General features: G+C 39.2%; 1 protein-coding gene across 2 annotated transcripts in view; it reads right to left on the bottom strand.

The window, feature by feature from the left end:
• ADD3 (adducin 3) overlaps window positions 1–21,543 on the bottom strand; it is a 92,043-nt gene that overhangs the window by 31,720 nt on the left and 38,780 nt on the right. The gene's annotated exons all lie outside the window — the stretch shown is intronic.

Here is a 21,543-nt window from a genome sequence, read left to right as displayed (position 1 = left end):
TGTTATGTAAATACTTATTTTGAAATCCATTGATTCGCATCAACCTGGATAGAGCCATTTGGAGTAACAAGGACTACTCCCAGCAACCTGCAGGAGCCGTCCTGGATCACTGGTACAATGTGTGACATTGGAGAGCAGGGAAACCTCTTATCAATCCCAGGGCACATGAAAAGTCTTGGTGATTTATGGCAGTTTGATTATCCTGAGAAATGTCATGGCCAAAGCAGTTGCCTCCTGGGTTTCGCTGGAGGGTCAGAGGCTGTGACAGTGGGCAACCCAGATGATCGACATGAGGCAACTGCTGGATTTTACAAATATTTACACCAACAACCAATCTTGTGTATGGCAGCACACAGCTAAACCTTTTTATAGCCCAAACCCCTGGAGTTCCTCTCTCTTCACAGCAAATCTTGACCTTTAGCACCACTGACAGCTCAGTGTAGACCCTGTTTAAGACCACCACCATGCACTGACCATACAGAATTGCAGCACAACGCCCTCCATAACTCACAAGAGAGCACTGGGAAACCCGGCCAGCAGCTAATCTCAGTAGGACAACTGTAACTGGAAACTTGAAGAAAAGATGAAATTGTGCCAGGTCTTCGATCATACACTCTTCAGGACAAATTGTATCTTTATTAATATTATGCACCACACCCTGCACAACTCTCCCCAGTTCATCTTGGGATCTCTGAATCACTTTGCCATAAATTTTATATGAAGAGCAACAACATAATCGCATTAATACACCAATAGCAGCTTGACCATGTCAAAATAAACTGGCTAGCCTCTCAAAAAAGGAATTTGAACATTTTACTGACTTATATACCATTCTCACATTAAACAGAAAACAAGGGCATTTCAAAAAGCTGATTTATGATAGCTGTAGTTAAAAACTCAAAATATTTTAGATAAAACAACACAACTACGTATATTGATTTCACATATGAACAAGAGGCTTAGTGTAATGTTATGGTTGTCTTAAGGTTTTTAACTAGAATTTACAGATAATAATTTTAGGGATTGATGAAAGTGTGAGACAAATGATGCCAGCCAAGCCCAGGCCTGACTGTGCAGCAGGCACATTGCCACTGACTGGCCATGAGCAAGTGAAAAAACCTTAGGCATTGTGAGGAAAGAACTATATCCCCTTATTTTAATAAACGCTTTAAAAAGGCAAGTTCAAATTGAGCTGTAGAATGAAGGCTCTGTTAATAGGACTAACAGCTTATATCAGCCATGAGATGGCACAAGGGACAAAAAACTGTAAATCACTATTCACAGATTATGCTGAGAGTGTCTTTTCTCACCCCATTCAAGGCTCCAAGACTTTCTTTTTTCTCCATTACCAAAATTAGTCTTGCTTTAGCATATGGGACATTTTTTCCCCTCCTTGGTCCATTTATAAACAAATGTTTGTGACTGTCAAAACATAACAAGGGAAAAGTGAACAAACACACAGAATTTGATGGAGGCTATAGCTGCATCCCTAATACTTAAAAAAATTATCATCTTTAGAGGACTTAAGTTACACATACCTTATGCTACAATTTTTCATGTTTTCCTGGCTGTCTTGAGGCAATCCTGCCCCTCCCAGTGCACGTGTTTCAGTCCCCCACCTCTGAAAATACCATTCCCTAATTGTGCTAAACACATCTCTCCATGAAGCTTGAGTCTACAGTGGTTACACAAAGGAAAGAGGGTTAAAAAAAATCTGGGGAGGAGAGCAGGGGAAAGTGTGGAGCAGAGCAGGGCCACAAGGACCTGCCTGACCTACTCAAAAGTTCAAAAGGCAACTACTTTATTAGCTACGTTCACAGCATGTTGCTTTAATTATCCTTCCCAGGGAAATCCCTAGGATTTACAGTAGTGAGAAACCCTTCTTCTGTGTATAGTCACATGGTTAATATTGTCTTCAGCTTGCTTAAAAATAATTAAACCCCCTCACAAACTACCCAACTAGCACATGCAGAAAGTTTCGCATGCATTCAAAGTTTAACCTATACAAATATGCACATCAATCTCAATTGACTTGGCCTGAATTTGACCTCCTTCTTGTCTCTGCCACCTTTTGCTCATGGAATTAGAAAAGCAAATTGAATTTAGAGAGCCGAAGGTCTTCTACACCTTCAGGAATGGAAAACTATTCCCCTGAATTTCAAGCAAGCCCAGCTAATGGCAGAAGGTCACTTTGGACTTAACCACAGCACTGAACAGAGAAGCAGATGTGCCCAGAGCAGCAGCCAGCACATCTCTGAACAAGTGCTGAAGATTTACTAACAAAAGCTTTGGTAAGACAAACAGTGAGGGGTAGGGTGAGTCAGCATCAAGCCCAATAGTAAGAGCAGTATTTCAAAAGTCAAAAGCAGAATACATAAATATTTCATAATTAGGTTACTATTATTTTCCAGTACAAGCAAGCAATTATGCACTGTTATCCCATAATTCTCCTCCTCCATCATCACTTGTAAGCCCTGGAAACTTGGATAAAATAAAAGACACTCCACAGCTAACTACTCTGGTACTACAGAGTATGGATGCATCCTGGCATGCTACACAAAATCATGGGGACTTGCACACATCTGTGATTGTTCTTAGAATGGAACACCAGCTGACACTGAACACTTGTCCTAGAGACTCAAACCATCCTCTCCTTTGATCTCAGTTGCATGAAGCATGAATATTTCATGTCTAAAGAGGAGATGGTCCAATGTACTGAGAACTTCAGCCAAGGTGGTACAAGCAGCCATCCACCCCAGACTGCTTCAGTAGACACTCACTTTGTACTACAGCATTGTAATGCAAGTGAAGAATGAAGAAAAGCTTCCTACTTTCTCCTCTAACCAGGGACTTGAAGAAGCTGCAGCATCAGTAGCTCAGAATTCCAGTTGCAAAGACTCTGCTATAATTTTGCAGGCACGTGCAGTCTTTGATCAGTCACATGCAGCACTAAAGACTCTCCCTCAAATCCTTCCCCAAACAATTCGTCCAATTTTGCCTTCTACTGGCTTTTTTTGTTGTTTGTAATTTCAAGAATATTCTGAAGCCAACAAATATATTAGATGGATCTGTCTTCTAGTTAACTAAATACTTGAGTAATTTTATTTGAATTTCCAAAGCCCATAAGTAAACCTGGCCCGAAAATGCTATTGGCTTGTTTGCAAATAAACCTGTGTACTGCGTGGAAGTATCTGACACCTCATCCATGGGCTGAATTCAGAGCCTGAAATGTAGAGGCAAATTCTTTCCTCAACTCTAATATTAAGAATTAAAAGCAACAAATTTAAAAGTCAATTAGTGATTTTTAGAAAAATGACATTATGTTCTGAGCTTTGGTGATGCTTTTTTTCCCTCAATATTTGAATAACTAATGGCAATGATCCTAGGTAAACAGCATTTCACCTCACACCATAAGAAAATTATTGATGATACTAAAAAATGTCTGAGGCTATGGAGAGTCCATCTACTGGATGAATAAAAGTAAGTAACATCTTTTCTAGGTTTTTCAGGTTTTTTTTTCACTTTTGTTTTGGGTGCTTTGTGAGTTTTTTTATAAACATCTGTGAAGACCTAATACTGTTCAAAGAATTAAAGATCTCCATGCAAGAACATGCCCAAAAAATACCACAAAACTTGATTAATACAGTGCTGAATAGTAGGTGATTAGATACTTGCCAAGGGCTCCTTCATGACAGCTCCCACAGACGTGCTGGAATGCTGTGGAGGACAGCACCGACGCAGGGCAGCCAGAGCTCTGAGCTCTGCCTTAACCACAGTGGGGATGAGGAGCAACCACATCTTTTTTTTTGGAACTCATTTCTTAATCCAAAGAGGAAAAAGGGAATCTGCAGGACTGATCTGGTTTTGGAAGTTTGATCTCAAAGGTTTCTGGAAGAACAGGAGTAGGTGCTGCTTTTAGAGTTTGGCAGTACTTAAATTTATTTCTTTCCTATAAGATGTGTTCCTCTAACTTGCTAATTTATTGCAGCATTTTGGGCAGGGAGATAGCTGGATTTCTATTTTTATTTTAATTACTGAGTGATGCTTCCAGTGTGCATTGAAACAAGCATGTAAGATACCATTTGGGGGTTGCTGTGGGTTTATAATTTTGCTCTTTTTAATTCTCTGGCAAATTGCTAAGGAATTTTGATTTTGGCCTACCTCATCAGTACATGTTCTCTCTCTGTGATAAATTATCAAAACTAATCAAAGTTTGTACTGAAAAGCAGTCAGTATGATGTGATGAAAGCATGCAAAGTTTTGTGTTATATGAACAGACTTTTTCTTGAAACTTCTGGCTTCAAACTCAGGAAAGTGGAATTCATAATGAGAAACACTCCTACCTGGCACACAACCCCCGTCCCTCAGAGAGTGCAATTATACAATTATGCTGGATGAAACTTGAAGAAAGGTTTTCATTACATCTATCCTGTGTTCATTTTCATGTCATATTTAACATATGGTTTGTGTGATACTGGACCGGGAGATCAGTGGTTTCTGGAAGACTAAAATGGATGGTTTATTTTTTTGAAGTTATTTTTAAATGCCACATTCACGAGGCACTGGATATGAAGCCTTTAATAATTATACATCTGATATATAAATAGCAAAACATGAGAAATAAGTAAACAAACAAAGCTATCCTTTCCTGGCCACTCCTGGCATGGTGCAGCAGGTTGTGGGCATGCCTGGCTGTCCTAAAGTAAATCAGCAGCCATCCTGAGCTAACAGCACATTCCATTTTCATTCTCTGTTAGAAACTGTCTCCCACAACAGTAAGTTCTCCAAGCTGGCTGTTTCATTCTTGTATCCACAAAAAGTAAGTGCTGCCTTGTGTAATTATGACAGCACTTTCACAAGTTCAGAAACCCAATGCCTTAATGTTACTTTTCTATTTAAGATTGCAATATTTTATACACCTGAAAGGTTTTTGCCCCTTTTGCAGGAAATACGTTTTAGTCTTTAAAACCGAGAATTTTAATTATCTCTTGATTCTGCAAACTTGTGATTGAGTTCAGTTAATTCTCTACATTTAACCTGGACTTTCTTTTAGTCAGTGCCCTATAATCAGATGGACTGAGCAACTTGTGCTTCAGGTACTCAGCATCAAAATCGTACATCTTTAATCAGATATCAGCTTCTGTAAAGCACAAGCAAATGATGTTTTTACCTTAGTACAACATTTGGCTTAAAGTAAGCAATAGGTTCAAAAGTTAAGTGGCAGGAATGAATACATGCACAGCAAGATCAGGTAAGATCTCACTTTCATAGAGCAGCACGTGAACAAGCAGTACCTGGACCTCTCTCTGACCTGCAGCATGAGCCCAGACACAGATCCAGTCATTTAAAATAACCTCCCATGATAATTAAGCTGAAGTTGTGAACAAGCATAATTTTGCAAACATGGACTATGAAAGGGGAACCTGGATATAGAAGAGTCAATAATTTTCTTTCTTCTTAATAAGTACTGTTTGTGCCAAAGGTGGGAGTACTTCTGAAACATGAACAAAGGAATAGGTATGTTTGGAAATTTAAATCTGTAGGTTAAATTTAAAAACAGCATGTACCCTCATAGCATACTAAAGGCTAGCCAGTGTTAAAACTGCTATCTATAAATAGCTTAAGTTCATTGTTCTGAGAGGAGACCAGCATTAAAAATTTTCCAGGTGCCAGTGAGCAATGACCCAAGTTAGTTCTACCTGAGCAATAAAAGCACTTGACAAAAATGAGGAATGTACTGCTAGGGGTTGAATTTGTTTTTGTGCCCTCTCCTTCCATTTCCAATTGCATCATTACCACTAACAGAAAGATAAGTCAATTCAAATAATGACACTCAAGTGATCCCATGTAAAAAAAAAAAAAAAAAAACCACAAAAAAAAAAAACCAAAAAAACCCCCCCACATTTTTGTTGTTATTCTTACATCTCATCTGACCTCCTCAGTACAACCATGAAAAATACAAGGGGGAGAAGGAGGAAAAACAAAAGACCAAACCAAAAATCTGAACGAATTGCTGCACAGGCTCAGAATATCAGTTAAGAAATATAGCTGCTCTGAAACATTTAAAGGGAATACAAAAGGGCCTCTACAATAGTATAACCTTTGCCTCTGTCTGCCAGCATCACAGTTTACACGGTTTCCATGGAAACCCTCTGCAAACATATGAATGTGCTTGTTGCATTAGATGTCGAACAGAAAATCCTTTGTGGCAACTCTGGAGGGCCATGGCCAGTGCCAACCTCCCAGAGGAATAATGCCCTTCACTATGCCTTGCCCAGCAGGCTCATGACACACTTGCTCACATGGCACAGCTGCTGCCACCGCTTGTTTTTCCCCAACTGATAAAAAAAGAAAAGAAAAAAAAAAAAAAAAAAAAAGCGCACATCATAACTATTAAATATTTCCTCCTTCATGGAGAGCCCGTTTTGCCTTCACCATACTGACAGCAAAGTCTTTGGTTCTGGACTCTCAGATGCAGTGCAGGAACTGTTCTGTGAGGACTGACTGGGAAGCTTCCAGCAGGGCATTGGGAATACATTTGCATATTGAGTAGACAGCTACCCAGGAAGGGGATGCCACAATTCTTCATTATTATGTGCTTTGAGAAAAACACATTAAAAAATACACATAAAACCTCAGCATGCAATAGGTACACCAGTCCAGAATATAAAACTAGTTTCATCACCTTGTTATTTCTCATCATGGGAAAACCAGCTGACCTACAAATAACTCACTGGAGGGGCTCATCTTTCAGCCCTGGAGGCAGGAAAATTCTACTCAGGACAGTGAAGTGTCATCAGGAGAGGTGGTTTCTTTTTTTGTTGTTGTTAGGGGTATGTGTGTAAGTGAAAGCTGAGGAACTAAAAAACGGGTTTCTGCTTTACAAAAGAGGAGTATTGCTACTGGCAAACATCTGGCTGTTGTGTGCCTTCTGGATTTTCTAAAAATTCATGTCCACTCTGTAGCTCTACATGTTTTACCAGCATTGAAATATGAGCGCTTCTAATAAAAGTGCACCTTCAAGACCAGCAGCATGCATACCTGGAACACACCTTGGTCTGTAGGCTAAAACATTGCCTTACATCCTTACTCTGAAAAAACAAATGTTTGGTACAGCAAAATAGACATTAGAAAAAGCTTATTCAGCCAGAGGATGGTTGGGCACTGGAATAGCTCCCCAGGGCAGTGGTAAGAGCACCAAGTCTGACAGAGTTCAAGAAATGCTTGGACAATGATCTCGGGCACATTGTGTGATTCTGGGGGATGTTTCTTTGCAGGGCTAAGAATTGAACTTGATTTTTGTGTGTCCCTTCCAACTCAGTCTGTTCTGTGATCCTGGGATCTAACTTCTGAGATATCAATGACATAATCTACCTAATTGCTCATCGATGTGCACAACTTCAGGGGGATGACCCTCAGGGAGGATGACACCTCCAAAGGCCACATCTAAGATCAAAGTCTTTGGACCCTGCATGGGATGGGAAAGCCTGACTGTGCCATTCCATGTAGAACTGGGGAGGTCAGCACCTTTCTGCTTGTGACCGGACTCTTCACCTGCCATTCAGCCATTTCCAGCTACTTTTACTGCCAGCGGCAAAAACCAGCAATGTAACGGTTTTGTCTTAAAAGCTGAAGAATGAAGGAAAACAGATTTTATACTAGAAAGAGAAAACAAACTGAACACTTTCAACTTTGCCAGCTCTCTGTTTTTGTGTTTACTTCTTTCCCTTTCCCAGAGAGGGCCCTGAGGGGAAGTTCTCCCTGCTCCCTCATGGCCACCCTCACCTCACACCCACCGCCAGCCCAGGCCCCAAGGCAGCAGCTGCCAAATTAACTCTGAGGGCAGCCAATCTCTGCTTTTAGCCTCGCCTGCAGAACACAGGACCGCGGGGGTCACTCAAAGCCCGTGTTGTTCCAATGCTCTAATAACCCATTGTTCCCCTGCGGCCGCCTCAGCGAGATAAAACGAAAGGCCGCGTTTTCCGAGGGTAAGCGAATTCCCGCTGCCAGCCAAGGGCTCGGCCTCACATGGGGCCAGCCCATCCTGCAGCTCGGCGGGGACCTGGTGGGTTTGTTTTTGTTAGTGGGGGTTTGCAGGAACATCTGCTCAGTGAAGGGATGGTGTGGGTCTCGCCATTGCCTTCTCCACAGGGCTGGGCAAAGCCATGTTCGCTCTCCCTGCACTCAGGAAAGATACTGCAGTGACAGTCCCGCGGCTAAAATCTGGCTCCTAACTGCTGGATATTTATAATCTGCTTCCTACCTGAGGTTGCAAAAGGATTGACAATCTATGGGTCACTGCTGTAAGTTTCACAGGAGAGAGGAGCCACAGCGTGGGCTCAGGGCAGAGAGCCCCGGCACCAGGGCTGAAGCACCCCCAGCATCACATCCACCAGACTCCAGGTACACAACGTGTAAGTACTGGGACGGGAGAAAGGACACAACAGGCAGAAATTAATCCAACAATACAGGAAATTGTAAGATTGAAAAGTCACTCGTTTTATATTTTCACCACATCCTCTCGTCCAGTAATGAAGTTCGCTGAACCTCATTAACATTCCGCTAATGAGACATCCAACTGCCCAGAACAGCAATAACGAACGTGAGCTCTGTTTCCACCAAATCTACCAGAAAGATTTTTAAGGGTCTGCTTTCCCACTGACACAAACACATGACTCCCATTAGCCTTAATAAAGGAACAGTGCATTCAGTGGAAGAGAAACTTCCCAAGGTTGCATAACTGAACTGCAGCATTCTCAAGACACAGTATAGACTGCTAAAAGAAGTTAGCAGTCCCAAAACTACAGGGACAGGCCAAATCCTTCCATTACTTTCCCATTAACTTTTGTCATAATTCAGACTTCCTTGCTTTAGGCAGTGAGAGTACTCAAAGCTTTTTTTATGACAGAAAAAGGGAAACGTAGATTTTTTAATGGAAAAACAAATCAGACAGTGGCATGTTTAAATTCTATTTTTAGGCTGAAATAAATTAACTTCAGATATGGACTTTCTTAATGCATTGTCCCTACATACTATTCTTGACTCCACAGTATATAAATTCTTACTTTTCTAACAATGCAAATTTGTTGACAGGATGACAGGTTAAAGTTTATCTTTCAGGCTGCTTCCCTTGCCCCAGTCACAAAAATCTAGTTATGTCAATTTATGTCCCTTTCAGTGCTCAGTGAGGCGAGGAAATGGAGTGGAGTGCCAGAATGTGGAAACAATGCAAAAAAACTAATGCCAGAACTTAGTATCTGCCTCCTAGGCTAAGCTCTGCTCGCCCTCACAAAGCTTTGGGATTAATATTGTGTATCTCAAAACTATGCTTAAGAAAAACCTTCGTTCCAGATGTTGAAAGCATGATTAATCTACTGAAAGTTAGAAGCTTTTTGTTCATCCTTTCTCCCCAGTTTATATATTTTAAAATACTTGGGTACTTAGCTCTTGTTTTTTTTTCTTTGACCAGGGTGCATGTATGCTTTTGGATACTAGAAAACTGAATTTAATAGACTACTTAAAACTAGTTGGTCATGCCTTTACCATAAGAATCTCTCTGATTCTGGTGTAATGAAAGAATCTGATGTAATTTAAGAAATCCAATACAATTGCAGCATACAATAATGAAGGCTTCCTCATGCACTCTGCTATAGCTTTAAATGAGAACAGACTTCTCTATTATCTATCACACTGCAATGACTAATATGGGAGAATATCTAGTCTGCTACTACTCACACACATGATAAAAACTCATTAGCACACATACTCACAGAAGCTGAACTACTTTGATACAGTAAAGAGAGATGGGGAACTACATCTCTTTACAATTGCTGTAACCCTGTGACCAGTAATGAGCTGTTTTAGAGAGCCATGTGTTCAAACATATCCAGATTACCTACCTATAAAAAACCTCCAAACCAACAGCAATTAAAAAAACAACTCCAAACCAAACTCAACCACAAACCAAAATATAAGTGATTCATTTTATTTCACAGACTTAAAACCTCAAAGGTACAGGGACCCATGGTACTGCAGCACAGTGCAATCAGCCCTGTGCCCCATGTGGCTGTGTTCACTTTAGCTGCCTATAAACACTCAAAACTCTGAGGCCAGTCCTACTGAGTCTGGTGTTCTCCTTGGCTTAAGCAGAAGCAAAATCAGATCTCATTTCCTAAAAAAAAAAACCAAAACAAAAAACCAACAAACCCAATCCATCCCATAATATACAGAATGACCAATGCTAACAGACTGATTTATGGATACATGATACTAACTACAGTAGGAAACTCCATTCAAACAGAGAAACTGTAACTCACCAGTCATGTCACAACACTGAAGATAAAAATCATGCTGGTGTCAAATAGGAGACACTCAAATTACAAGACAACTATCTGCAGCATCCATCCCCATCCATTCTGTCAAACACACAACTGCAATAGCACAAAGCATCTTTATGACAGGAATAAAAGGCTCTTTAAATGCTCCTTTTATTTTTTATTGAATGAACCCACTCTTACACAAAGTTCACTCAACGATGTCTCGAGCTTTAGCACTGCCAAATCCTGTATTTCATTAGTCAACTATGGCTTGTCAGTCACACACAGAACCATCTGAAATATTTATTGACTGCATACAATTTCTTCATGTAGTAGGTCAGGTGGTTGTTTAAGACACTGCACTTATTACTATATTGATAAATGTAGTTGTCAGGACAAGAATCTTTTCAGTGTTACACCACAGCTGACCAAACATTTCCCTGCTCCAAGTTACTGGCAAAACTCAAAGGGAGTTAAAAACCAAAGCCACAGACTCCTCCCAGGCAGTGTTAGTTTCAGCATTTTCTGTAGCTGACTCTTCTCATAGATCAGTAATCTCTACTAACAGTGCCTCCCTCCAAGGAAGCACACTGCACCACACCTCCCAATTGTTTTAGAAGTACATATATACAAAGACCACAGTTGAAAAAGATACCATCAGACCTGACGAGTCCAGAGAAATCTTGTCCTAAATATTTTTCAAGTTTATTCATGAGAAAAGGGTGGAGAAAGAAACCACAGCTGAAAGATTCACAAACATGAACTCATTTACAGGTTTGCAAAGCAAATCACGCCACCAACCTGTCACGTAACCACAGGAAAACACAGTGCAGACAGTCTGGATCGAGATACTCACTGTCAGATGAATTAAATTGCCCAGCTCCTCTGTGAGTTCCTTAAAACTGGCTGGATTTTTTTTGCCACTCTTAATCTCACAGTCAGACAGGCACTAGATTAAAGTGAATGCAGAGCAGAGAACAACCAGTCTCTAAACTTTAACAACTTCTTACATGCCGGGGTAATTAAGAACACTGTTCTCATACACTGTTTATTGCTTTGAAAGGATCACCAGTTGGTTACTGGCCACAAAAACAACTGTAGCTCTATAATTCCTTAAATATTTACTAACAACATACACCAGAGTGCAAACCCCATAACTCTATTATTGATACTCAGACCTTTCTGTCCAAACACAAATTGACAAAAAGACCTTCTGGCAAAACCACTCCAGAATGCTTTTACTCTTTGGTTTTGAAGCAGAGATCTGCCTTTTTCCCCTCCCTACAACACCACCCACTCTTCCAAACAAATAAGTAATCCAGTGTTGCACAGGAATTTTAATTGTTTCCATAACATCTACTACCTGCCAAAAAAGTACTTAGCATGACAGATATGGAACAGGGTGCCTATGATACATGCGTATTTATAATAAGATATGAACATATATATGGATATGTACAACATACAACTTATGCAATAGTTAACTTTTGTATAGCTATAAAAACTAAAAGCCCTTCAAGGAGGCAACCTTCGTTCTTTGAAGTAACAGCCATGATTTGAGTTACTGACTCTCAGGCTCAGATTTACAATCAAATTACTACAGCTGAACTTCCTGCATACCATGTGAGCCAGACTTGGGTTGCTGTCCCCTTGTGTGCTCTTCGCCACAACAGAAAAGGTCACAGCGGAAATCCCTTGCATGGAAGGCTGAAAAACTAGGATGTAAGGATGCACTCCTCTGTATTTGCTGGAAGTACAATCCCACAGCTCTCTGCAGCAGTCTCTGCAAGAGTTTGGCTGATGTGGGTGCTGAGACTGAAAGTTTGGCTCCTTTCAAGAGTTGTGCAATTTCTATTTATTTATTTATTTAAGATCTTGGTCTGTCAACCCTTCCTCACTCTGCACAGTATTTACCACAAATAATGGCCCTGGTTTCAGTGGGACCTTTGAAATACTCATCTTAAGATACAAGGAGTTACACAACCCAAGCTGATGGGGACATTTTCAGCATATTTGTACAACTTCATTTATTTAGTTATTAAGACCAGGGTCTTAAAACAACAAAATCTTTTTCAAGCATTTGTTTAAACAATTCATTCCAGGTATGAGACTATCTATAAATATATGGTATGCAAATACTGTGTACTAGTAAAATACTTACAAGAGTTGTAATTATTTTGGCAAAAGAGCTTAGAGATCTTCCCCTGAGTAAACTGCATGGCAGCATAAGCCTACTAGCGGGGGAGGTGTAACAATTCCATAAAACAAAAGTGCATTTAAAACAGTTTAATAAACAAGGGGAAAAATAACTGTTATACTTTCATACTGGAAGCTCACAAAATATTATCTTCAACAACAGGTACCACACATTTTTCCACTGATTTTACAACTAAGCCCAGCATGCTGCAGCTTCTGACAGCATTAGGGCTTAGAACCTACTTTTGACAGCATTTTTTCATTTGTGATGGGTGGTTTGTTTTTGGATTGTTATGGGCTGGGTGAAGCCTCGAGGCAGACATGCAGCCCTGTTGATAACATATGTATTTTCCAACCCCGTGATAAATTTCCCATAACTGCTGGGCTGGAACATGGCTTTCAGCAACTTGACTCTTTCACATTTGGCTAAAGCAGCATCAGTACATTTTATAAATTAGCTCTAAGAGTATGCATGGAAGACAACAATTTTCATAAAAGATTGCTTTCAACGCTCAACTTCAGACTCCTATGCTCAGAAAGCAATGATTACTGCTTTCAGAATCCAAATCTCCTCAGCCAGATTTTTTCCTCAAGCTGGAAATCCAAAGTTAGAAATTAATTTCACAAGGTGCACCTGAAATTTGAATACTGATGTCAACAGTGCTGGTTGCTACACCTTAGGAGAGATTTTACTTCTTATGCAAATCCTAATCTACACATATATTTCAGTACTCTTACATTACTCCCACTGAAAAGGTCTGCTCTGTTTTCAAAGCCTTAAAACCTTGCCTTTCACAGCTGCAAAGGAAATGACAAGAGAAGAAAAACACAGCCCAGTGCATATCAGCAATTAATTCCATCCACAACTGCCCAGCTGTTTGTGCACGGAGGAACTGGGCTGTTTCCCCTCTGAGCTTGGGCCACTGAAAGCTGATACGGCCCTTTCGGAGATGTGGGCTGCCGGTAACACGCCAGGAATGCGCACGGAGCTGCAGGGGAAGAAATGAAATCCAGACTGAGTATCTGTGCTATGGGGATAAAGTTATCTGGGGCAGAGGGAGGCCAGCAAAGCCAGGCTCAGCCTGCAGGGCACAACCATCACTGGCAGAGACAAGGTGGGATGAGCTCAGAAACCTGCACGTCTGTGTCAGCTCTGCCAAGGTGTTTTTATGCTGGCTGATGTCAGACAGGTACATCTGGGGGCACTTCACAAAAGCTGTTACTGTCACTTGGGATCATGCTTTCCCAGCAAAGTTGCAATAGAGACTTGGCTCCATCCATTCTAGAGTAAGACTGATTAGTAAGTAATCCCACCAATGCTTGCAGCCCTGAGGCCCCAGAACTTAAGGTAGAATTCAGTCCTTTAGAGTCTTTCCTGTGAATGAAATCTCCTCATGCCACCCTTGGGATTTCAGGAAAGGCACAGAGTATATAAAAAGGGGATGCTATTGGTACCATCAACAAACTTCACCCTGTTACAGCCCTGGAAATTTCTGCCCACTCAAACTCACTAGTTTACATGAACAGCTCATTTTTTCCTCTAATATTTTTAATAATTTAAAAACTCAAAACAACATGTATTTTTTTCCTCCATTAATCTAAGCCAGTCCTCATATAAAAATTACAAATTGATTCCTTTTTGCTGCATAAAGCCACAAACAGCAGAACACTTCTAATATGTATTACTGGCATTTTTTCTTCAGCTTCAACACCACCAGTAAAAAATGGCTCCTTTGATTTTTGGTAGCAGCAAGTCATAGGATGGAGCAATCTATTCTCTCAAAACTGTACAGGTATTCAAAAGAATGACACTAATAAGAAAGTATTTTCACTTGACCATTTTCAAGACCAGTGCCTATGGTAAGAAGTAACTATCACAGGGCTATTCCCTTCACAAAAAAGCAGTGAAATACCAGCTTGTGTGTTTTGCTGAATAAACTGAGTCTGCTAAAACTACACGCTTGTGCCCCAATGTGTGGAAAGAAAAACATTCAGCAGAAATAAAACTGTGAAATGTTCATACAGTGATAAAACAAATGGTAGAAAAATATCCTTCTAGCTAACAAGATTGATGAAATATTTAAACATTACCTTTTCAAGAAAGGATCTCTAAAGTTTAGAGCAATGCTTCTGGAAGCTTGGTATAATCTCCAAAACCATGATACAAGCATGCAGTGTTAAAATTTGGAAAATAGAAAAGCAGAGAACTTTCAGTAATTTACAGCTTCTCAAGGAAAGTAAATCCAAACTCTGTGGTTGACTGGAAGATATAAATTTGTACAAACAGCTTAAAATACCATCCCTTTTTTCTCTCTTGGAACCAATGACTCAATAAAGGCTAAACAGAAGCAGTACATTTTTAAATCAGAAGCATAGCACAATTTAGACTTCATGGAATCTCACTATATTGCTGCATGAACATTTCCACTGCTGCTGGAAAGCAAGAACAGCACTCATCATTCTTCCCATAATTTCATTTTTAGCTACTCAACATTGGGCAAATCCATGGGGGGATGATTTCCTATGTTGTTTATTGTCTGCCACAGCAAACCTGGCTTAGGTTTAGAAAGATGCACAGAAAGTTTCTGGAGGTGATCAGTCAATCACATCACACTAAGCAATGCCAAGACCTCCAAGGTACATAGGCCACCTTCCCAAGACCATTAGTTCTTTTCACATGAAGTTCAGCAATGCAAATAATTTTATTTCTTAAATTCCTACTTATTCTAAATATTGGACAATACAAGACAAAAGTATTTTTAAACAGCAGAATATGGGGAAGTCTTTAAAAATCCCAGAAGGATTAAAGGGTTTTTTAAACTTACCTCAAAACGGAAGATATCTCAGTAAAGAAAGGAATGGTGATAGAGCTGCAGATGCCTTAAAAAATTATGTAGCTTAAAAATTCCTCCTCCCCCAGCCACAGTAACTAGAATGGGTGTTAGTTATTGATTTCAAATTTGTTTCTCAGGCTCAGTTTTCAGCAATATTTTGATAGAAGGCTGTGAAAATACTGATAGATGCTGAAAGTGATAACAGTAAGTTTCACTGCATCAGTAGACCTCAGCTGAGCACTACAAATAGAAATCATTCAAGTGAATCTTGCAAGTGCACATATGCCAACTGGCTAACTAAACAAAACTCTTCACTGACTAGTCTCTTCTGTTTCCTACTTCTTCAGAGCAAAATTCTCTCTTGTGAAGCAAACCAATCCAAGATCTATGTACTCTTTAAAAGTATGAAATATCTATCCCAGAAATAAACCACAATTCTTTGGCTTGTAAGGATTTACCATTTAAATTTAGGCATGATGCTTCAAGCTGGAGATAAATTTTAGTCACCAAGGCTAAAATTCAGATGCAGAGAGGGTTCCAAGCCCACATACCACTTATGTCCCAAACCAGACTTACAGATGAGTAGTAGTGAGGTTTAGCTGTGCACACCTCTCAGAATTGATACACAGCAAAATATTTCACACCAAAAGAATGTAAAAGGGGTTTAGAAAGTCCCTAATTTTCATGTCCAGCTGTAATACATGCAAATTGTTTTACTGAGGCTGAATATGAACACATATCACATTTGCTGGTATAATTATTGAAATGTGGAAGTTGTTTGATTGTGCCTAGAAATGCTTACATCACATAATAGTCAAGGATAAATAGCACCATCTGAACTTGCAAGAGAAGTTCATACTTCACAGTTAAATAATTTGTGAGTCACTTGGGATGACTAAAGTTCTCTCTCCGAGATGTGAATCAGGAACAAAGTTGCTCAATGTCTAAAAGTTCCCAGTTCGAAAGAAAAATTCCTAAGGCCTAAAGTAACAGTTTTCATTATCATCTATATTATCTACTGAGTACTGAAATTTAACATCTTCATGTTCAGCATGTGTATTTGTAAAACCATTAGGTCCTAGAGTGCAATTCTTTCTGCCTAACTTCAGATAATTACATAGCACTTGAATTCACTGTCTAACTAAGCTCTCTCTGGCATGAAGTGAGTAATTATCTGGACTTCATTGGCTGCGCCATAGACTTAGAGCAGTTCCAACAGAGGCACACAATCCACAAGCAGGCACTGATATTGCAGAGATCTCAAGTTACGCAAGGCACGTGCTGCTCTGAAACACTGACAAGCTACAGGCAAGGCAGAATGAATGTGTGTTATCAGTAATGGAAGAGATCACCTAACTATTTTATTAGCCCAGGGGGAAGAAATCCAAGTGGCAGATATAGAACCAATTCATTAAATTCTTGCAATTAACGTGCACAACAGGTAATATGCTTTTCTATTCACCTCACGACCAGAGGTCTTTTTTTACATTGCCCAAGTCAATACCACATATTACAGACTAATTCTCAGCAGTGAGATACAACACAGCATAAAAGGAGAAACTCAGTGCCAATCACATCCCAAGATCTGGCACCAGTGTGAGTGTAGACTAAAATATGCTGTGAGAAACTGTGACCAGGAACAAACAAGGTTTCAGAATACCAAGTGCAAGAGCTGCCAATATAGCAATCATTAAGTAAAAATATATTACCAATTCCTCAAAAAAATAAGAAGGAATAAAATCTCAACATGTAGGGAATAGAACAGAAGGAAAAGTGAAGGAAAGAGGAACAGAGGAAAGCTAGCAGATACATTTTATTTGGTTTGCAATCAAAACAAAATTTTTGGAAAAATAATAAAAAAAAATTATGGATTACAAAAATGTTCACCTGTGAAGACTACTAAAAAGCAAAAAAGCTTAATAGGAAATAGTATTTAACAAGTTCCATAAATGATTTTTAAAGTAATAACAAAGCTTTATCTCTCATTCTCAGTAAGTGCTTGAAGCTAATGTGCATCTCAAAGAAAGAAAAATGAGCCAAAAAGTTAGCAATTGCACAGCACAACTCACACTTCTTGACATCAGTGTGATAATACAGTTGCTACATCTCAGTGTTAGCGTGACATGTAAATAAACAAAGCACTCCTATATAGTGGAAATCCTTTAATGGTTCATGTTGAAAGTGGAGCAAAGGCAACAACAAACCCCTCGCATCCATCAGCCCTCTACAAGCACCTTGCTGTATTCATGGCAATAAGGAGTTTATTGCAGTGAAATGTATTGAATGCACTGCACTGAAATGTATTTTGTAAAAGCTGATTTATGCTCTCCTCCTTACATGACAGTTAGATGAGCCAGGGCTGAATTGGCATGATGCATGACAAACATGCAACACTAAGTTATGGTGAAGATGAGAAGATTTTTGAATACTTTTCTAAGTCATAGAAGCTTATCAGTACCCACCTACAAACATATGCTTTCTTCCATATGACACAATGTGCAAAATAGCAATGATGCAAACTTCATGTTTTATGCTTCAAAGAGAATAGCATAATTTTATCTACAGTGTATACTCCCAAAGCCTAAAGGAGAGATTTGGTGAAAGAAAAAATTTCCATGGAAGTAACTTTATCTTTCTGGTAACCTTCGGTCATTTTGTAATTCTTTGGTACAAACCTGGTATGAAGCTGACAGATGCTGAAGAGGGCTGCTCTAGTAAATCTGTTTCACTTTAAAGCTATTTCACCATCTTTAAGTACCTTAAAGAGCTCTAGCCGTAAAAAAGCTTGAAGCTGCTTTTAGTCCAAAAAATATTTTTTTCCTAAAGCCTGGTATGATGCCAATATGACACTTTACCTTATTTATTTTTATCTTCTTACCAAGAAATGTGTGTTATCAGTATTGTAAGAAAGAGTCAGAAACATTCAGTGTGATGTGCATCAATCACATACAAAGACAGGAGAAAATTCAGACTTGGCAGATTTCATAGGAGTCTGCTTACAGACAATGCCACACATACCACAAAGTAAGCTTCACCTACATCTTGTGGTCAGAACCTGACCAATATTAAACAAACATTCACATCTAAATTAACGTACATCAGCAGTCAAAGATTTTTATTACATATGTGTCATTAAGTGTCCTTGAGGCAGCACAGTTAATTTCAGTCCACTGTTTCATATAATCCAGTTATTTATTGAGATCCATCTAATTTATCACAAAGTTGCATTATGGTATAGTATTCTGTTCCTGGCTGTTAAGCAAGTACATTTTTCAAAAAGTTATACAATTACAGAGCAAATGATTGGGGTTTTTTTGCATTTCACACCAACAGCAACTTCGACTCTGCAAGCTGAAGAGGAGGAAAACAAGACCTAAATAACTGCATGTCCCACCCTGAGGTTAAAGGCCATCTGTCTGAAATGCACATGAGCACTTCCCTCAAATCCTGAGATAAGTTCTTGCCCACGCATTTGCCCATGTGTTTACCAATTTTGTGGTCTTTGTTCCTAATGAAACACACCAACTTGCCTGTACAGACCTGCAGGTCTGTGGTACCCTGGCTATTCCTGGAATGCTTTTAATACATTGAAATTGTGTTTGTCTATCTTCCTGCTCTGATCTCACAGCCATTTTAAGCAACAGATCACAGTTGCCAGATCAGTGTTGTCACTGGTGGTTACTGTAAGCTCTCTTGGGTAAATGGTATCTACTCCTGGCAATTTGACACATTGTTTTTCTATGTTCTAAAAATCTTTTAAACAAACATTTCAATTTGAAACCAATTCTCAAAATATGACCTGCAAAGTGAAGTTTCTGCCCTAAAATCTGTCAGGAAAAAATCTTGGATAAAAACCATTTCGCTTTTTTACTGTGCCCTATGTTCACCATGTATTTCTTCTATACTTCAGTCATCTATCAGCTCTCCAGTCTGTCTGGCAGGATGTTCATTCCTGATGTACTTGAAGTGATTCAATTTAAAGGATTTATTGCTGGCTCTGGTATCTTTAGCAAATTGTTTCTCAGAATATCTTTTGGCCAGACTTATTATACTTTAAAATTTAATTTGTGAGAGAGTCTTTTTCCCCCTTCTATTTTCTTCAGCAAAAACTTCAACTTTAAAGATGGTTCCTTGTTGCTTAGAGATTCCTAAACCCTGCTATAAACCCCTCCTTGCCTCTTAAAAATAAAAAGTAGCAACAACAAAAAGTTTGAAGTCTTCAGTAGATGGGTATATATTTTATCCAACTTCTCATTCATTCTTTTAAAAGCCACTTTACTACCTGCAGACTTTAACCTCCTTATAACAAGCATGTTCATTTTTATGACTAGCAAAGGCAGGAGGCTGGCAGGGAAATTGCACTGCTCAGACCCCTGAACTTGAATCAGACACACACAATTCTGGGAGCCAGGGAAGAACAGCTCTGCTATCCCAGACACAAACGTACTGAGAGCAACACTGGTGCTTTCTGAAGTCATTGCCTTCAACAAGCTTCAGAATTGTACCCACATGCTTTGGAAACACAAAATTGCTTCCTTCCATACCTTCATGGTAGCAGGTTGCTGCCCCAAACATCAAGGCGATGTTCAATGTAGTGTAACCCTGTTTGTATTGTGTGTTACAATTTTTCAAAAAAATTTTTAAGAACACATACACAAACACTGCAAACAGAATGCAGATGAATTTGTTTTATCATTGTTTAATTGCAATATTTGAGGGATTGACTGCTTCAGTTTATTAGAAGAATTAACTCAATCTAAAGTAACAGCCTATGTAAAGTGTAAGTGCTCCATTTCCATGGAGAATAAACATATTTCACATTTCATTCAGCAACTCACTCACCAATTTGTGTAGCTGCACTACTGTTAGTCCAAAAAACAAGATAAAATTGAATTTAGAATTAAGATAATTATAGGTTACTCCAATTAATGGTGTAGATAAGCTTCAAACTGAACTTCTTGACATGAAACCCTCCTTATTTCTATGTTAAGGTGTAGACACTGGGCAATAACTGTTCCTGAATGTGGAGCATAAAAGAATCAGACTTTCATGCTTTGTTAGAGATTTTTTTTACCCCATTCCCCTTCAACCAAGACTCCCCTCAGCCTAAATGACACACCACAAATCACAGCTCCTAGCACTCCACCCTGATAACCAGCAGAGACTTGAGTGTTGGCAAGTCTCAGTTAGCAGCCTAAGCTCTGCAGGAGCAGCAGAATTAAAGGAGCATCAGCTGCAAAGAACTTGACTGAGTTTGTTTTAACCTGACATACAAAAAAACCAAGCCTTAAACTTGAACTTCCACTTTTAATAGACTCTTCTCCATGAAGAGTCATTGGTCATTAGCAGGCAGAGAAAAACTTCATGTTACTGCAACTGAACTGTCAGGAAGTTATACAAATCCAGATTAGCAGAGGGGAAGCAAAAAACTGACTTTCTAAATATCAACATTTGCTAAGGACATTATAATCTCTGAATACAGCTCATTAAGTGAAGGGGGAAAATCACAAACCCACAGGCTACTGCTGAAGTTAAATTGGTACTGAGTGGGAGAGTTTCAAGGTTTATAACTACTTTAGAAAAAAAAAATCCAGCTTTAAAGCACATATTCCTCATTCACTCTACACAGCTGATTAATAAAGCCAGACCTGATAAAATCCAACAATCTCCACAGTAAACACACAATGGTGAGCTAATACCCATCTAGCCATATTTGGGTTTTTTATGCTTTACAAAGATTCAGCAGTTTTAAGTCATCAGGAACAGATTTATTCTTACGCCAAGGAGCAATTAAAAAAAAATTACGTACAATGTGGTAGATGTAGAGAGACACAATTAAAGGCATTTCATTAATAGCTGTAATGCTAGCAAAATAGAATTAGTTTATCTTTTGGAAACAATATTTAATTTTAAGGTAGATCTGTTCTCCTGTAGTTATAAGCCTGATCACTTAAAATATACCAGTCTGCAACTTTGAATAGCATCTCCAGCTTTAATTCCATCATCATAGAGAAAGAGCTGAAAATCTGATCACCATGTCACAAGCAACTGAAGAGTTACATCAGCTCCTCTTTGCAGAGCTGTTCTTCATTAATTTATAATTAACAGGATGTGATAAAACAATCTGTATCACTAACTTTTAACAGCCTTCTTGTGTCAGCTGGAAATGTTTGTGTGTGGTGCTCACCAGAGCTCCA

The sequence above is a fragment of the Ammospiza caudacuta genome, chromosome 9 (assembly GCF_027887145.1).
Source record: "Ammospiza caudacuta isolate bAmmCau1 chromosome 9, bAmmCau1.pri, whole genome shotgun sequence".
NCBI lineage: Eukaryota > Metazoa > Chordata > Aves > Passeriformes > Passerellidae > Ammospiza > Ammospiza caudacuta.
This window is presented reverse-complemented; position numbering and strand designations above follow the sequence as displayed.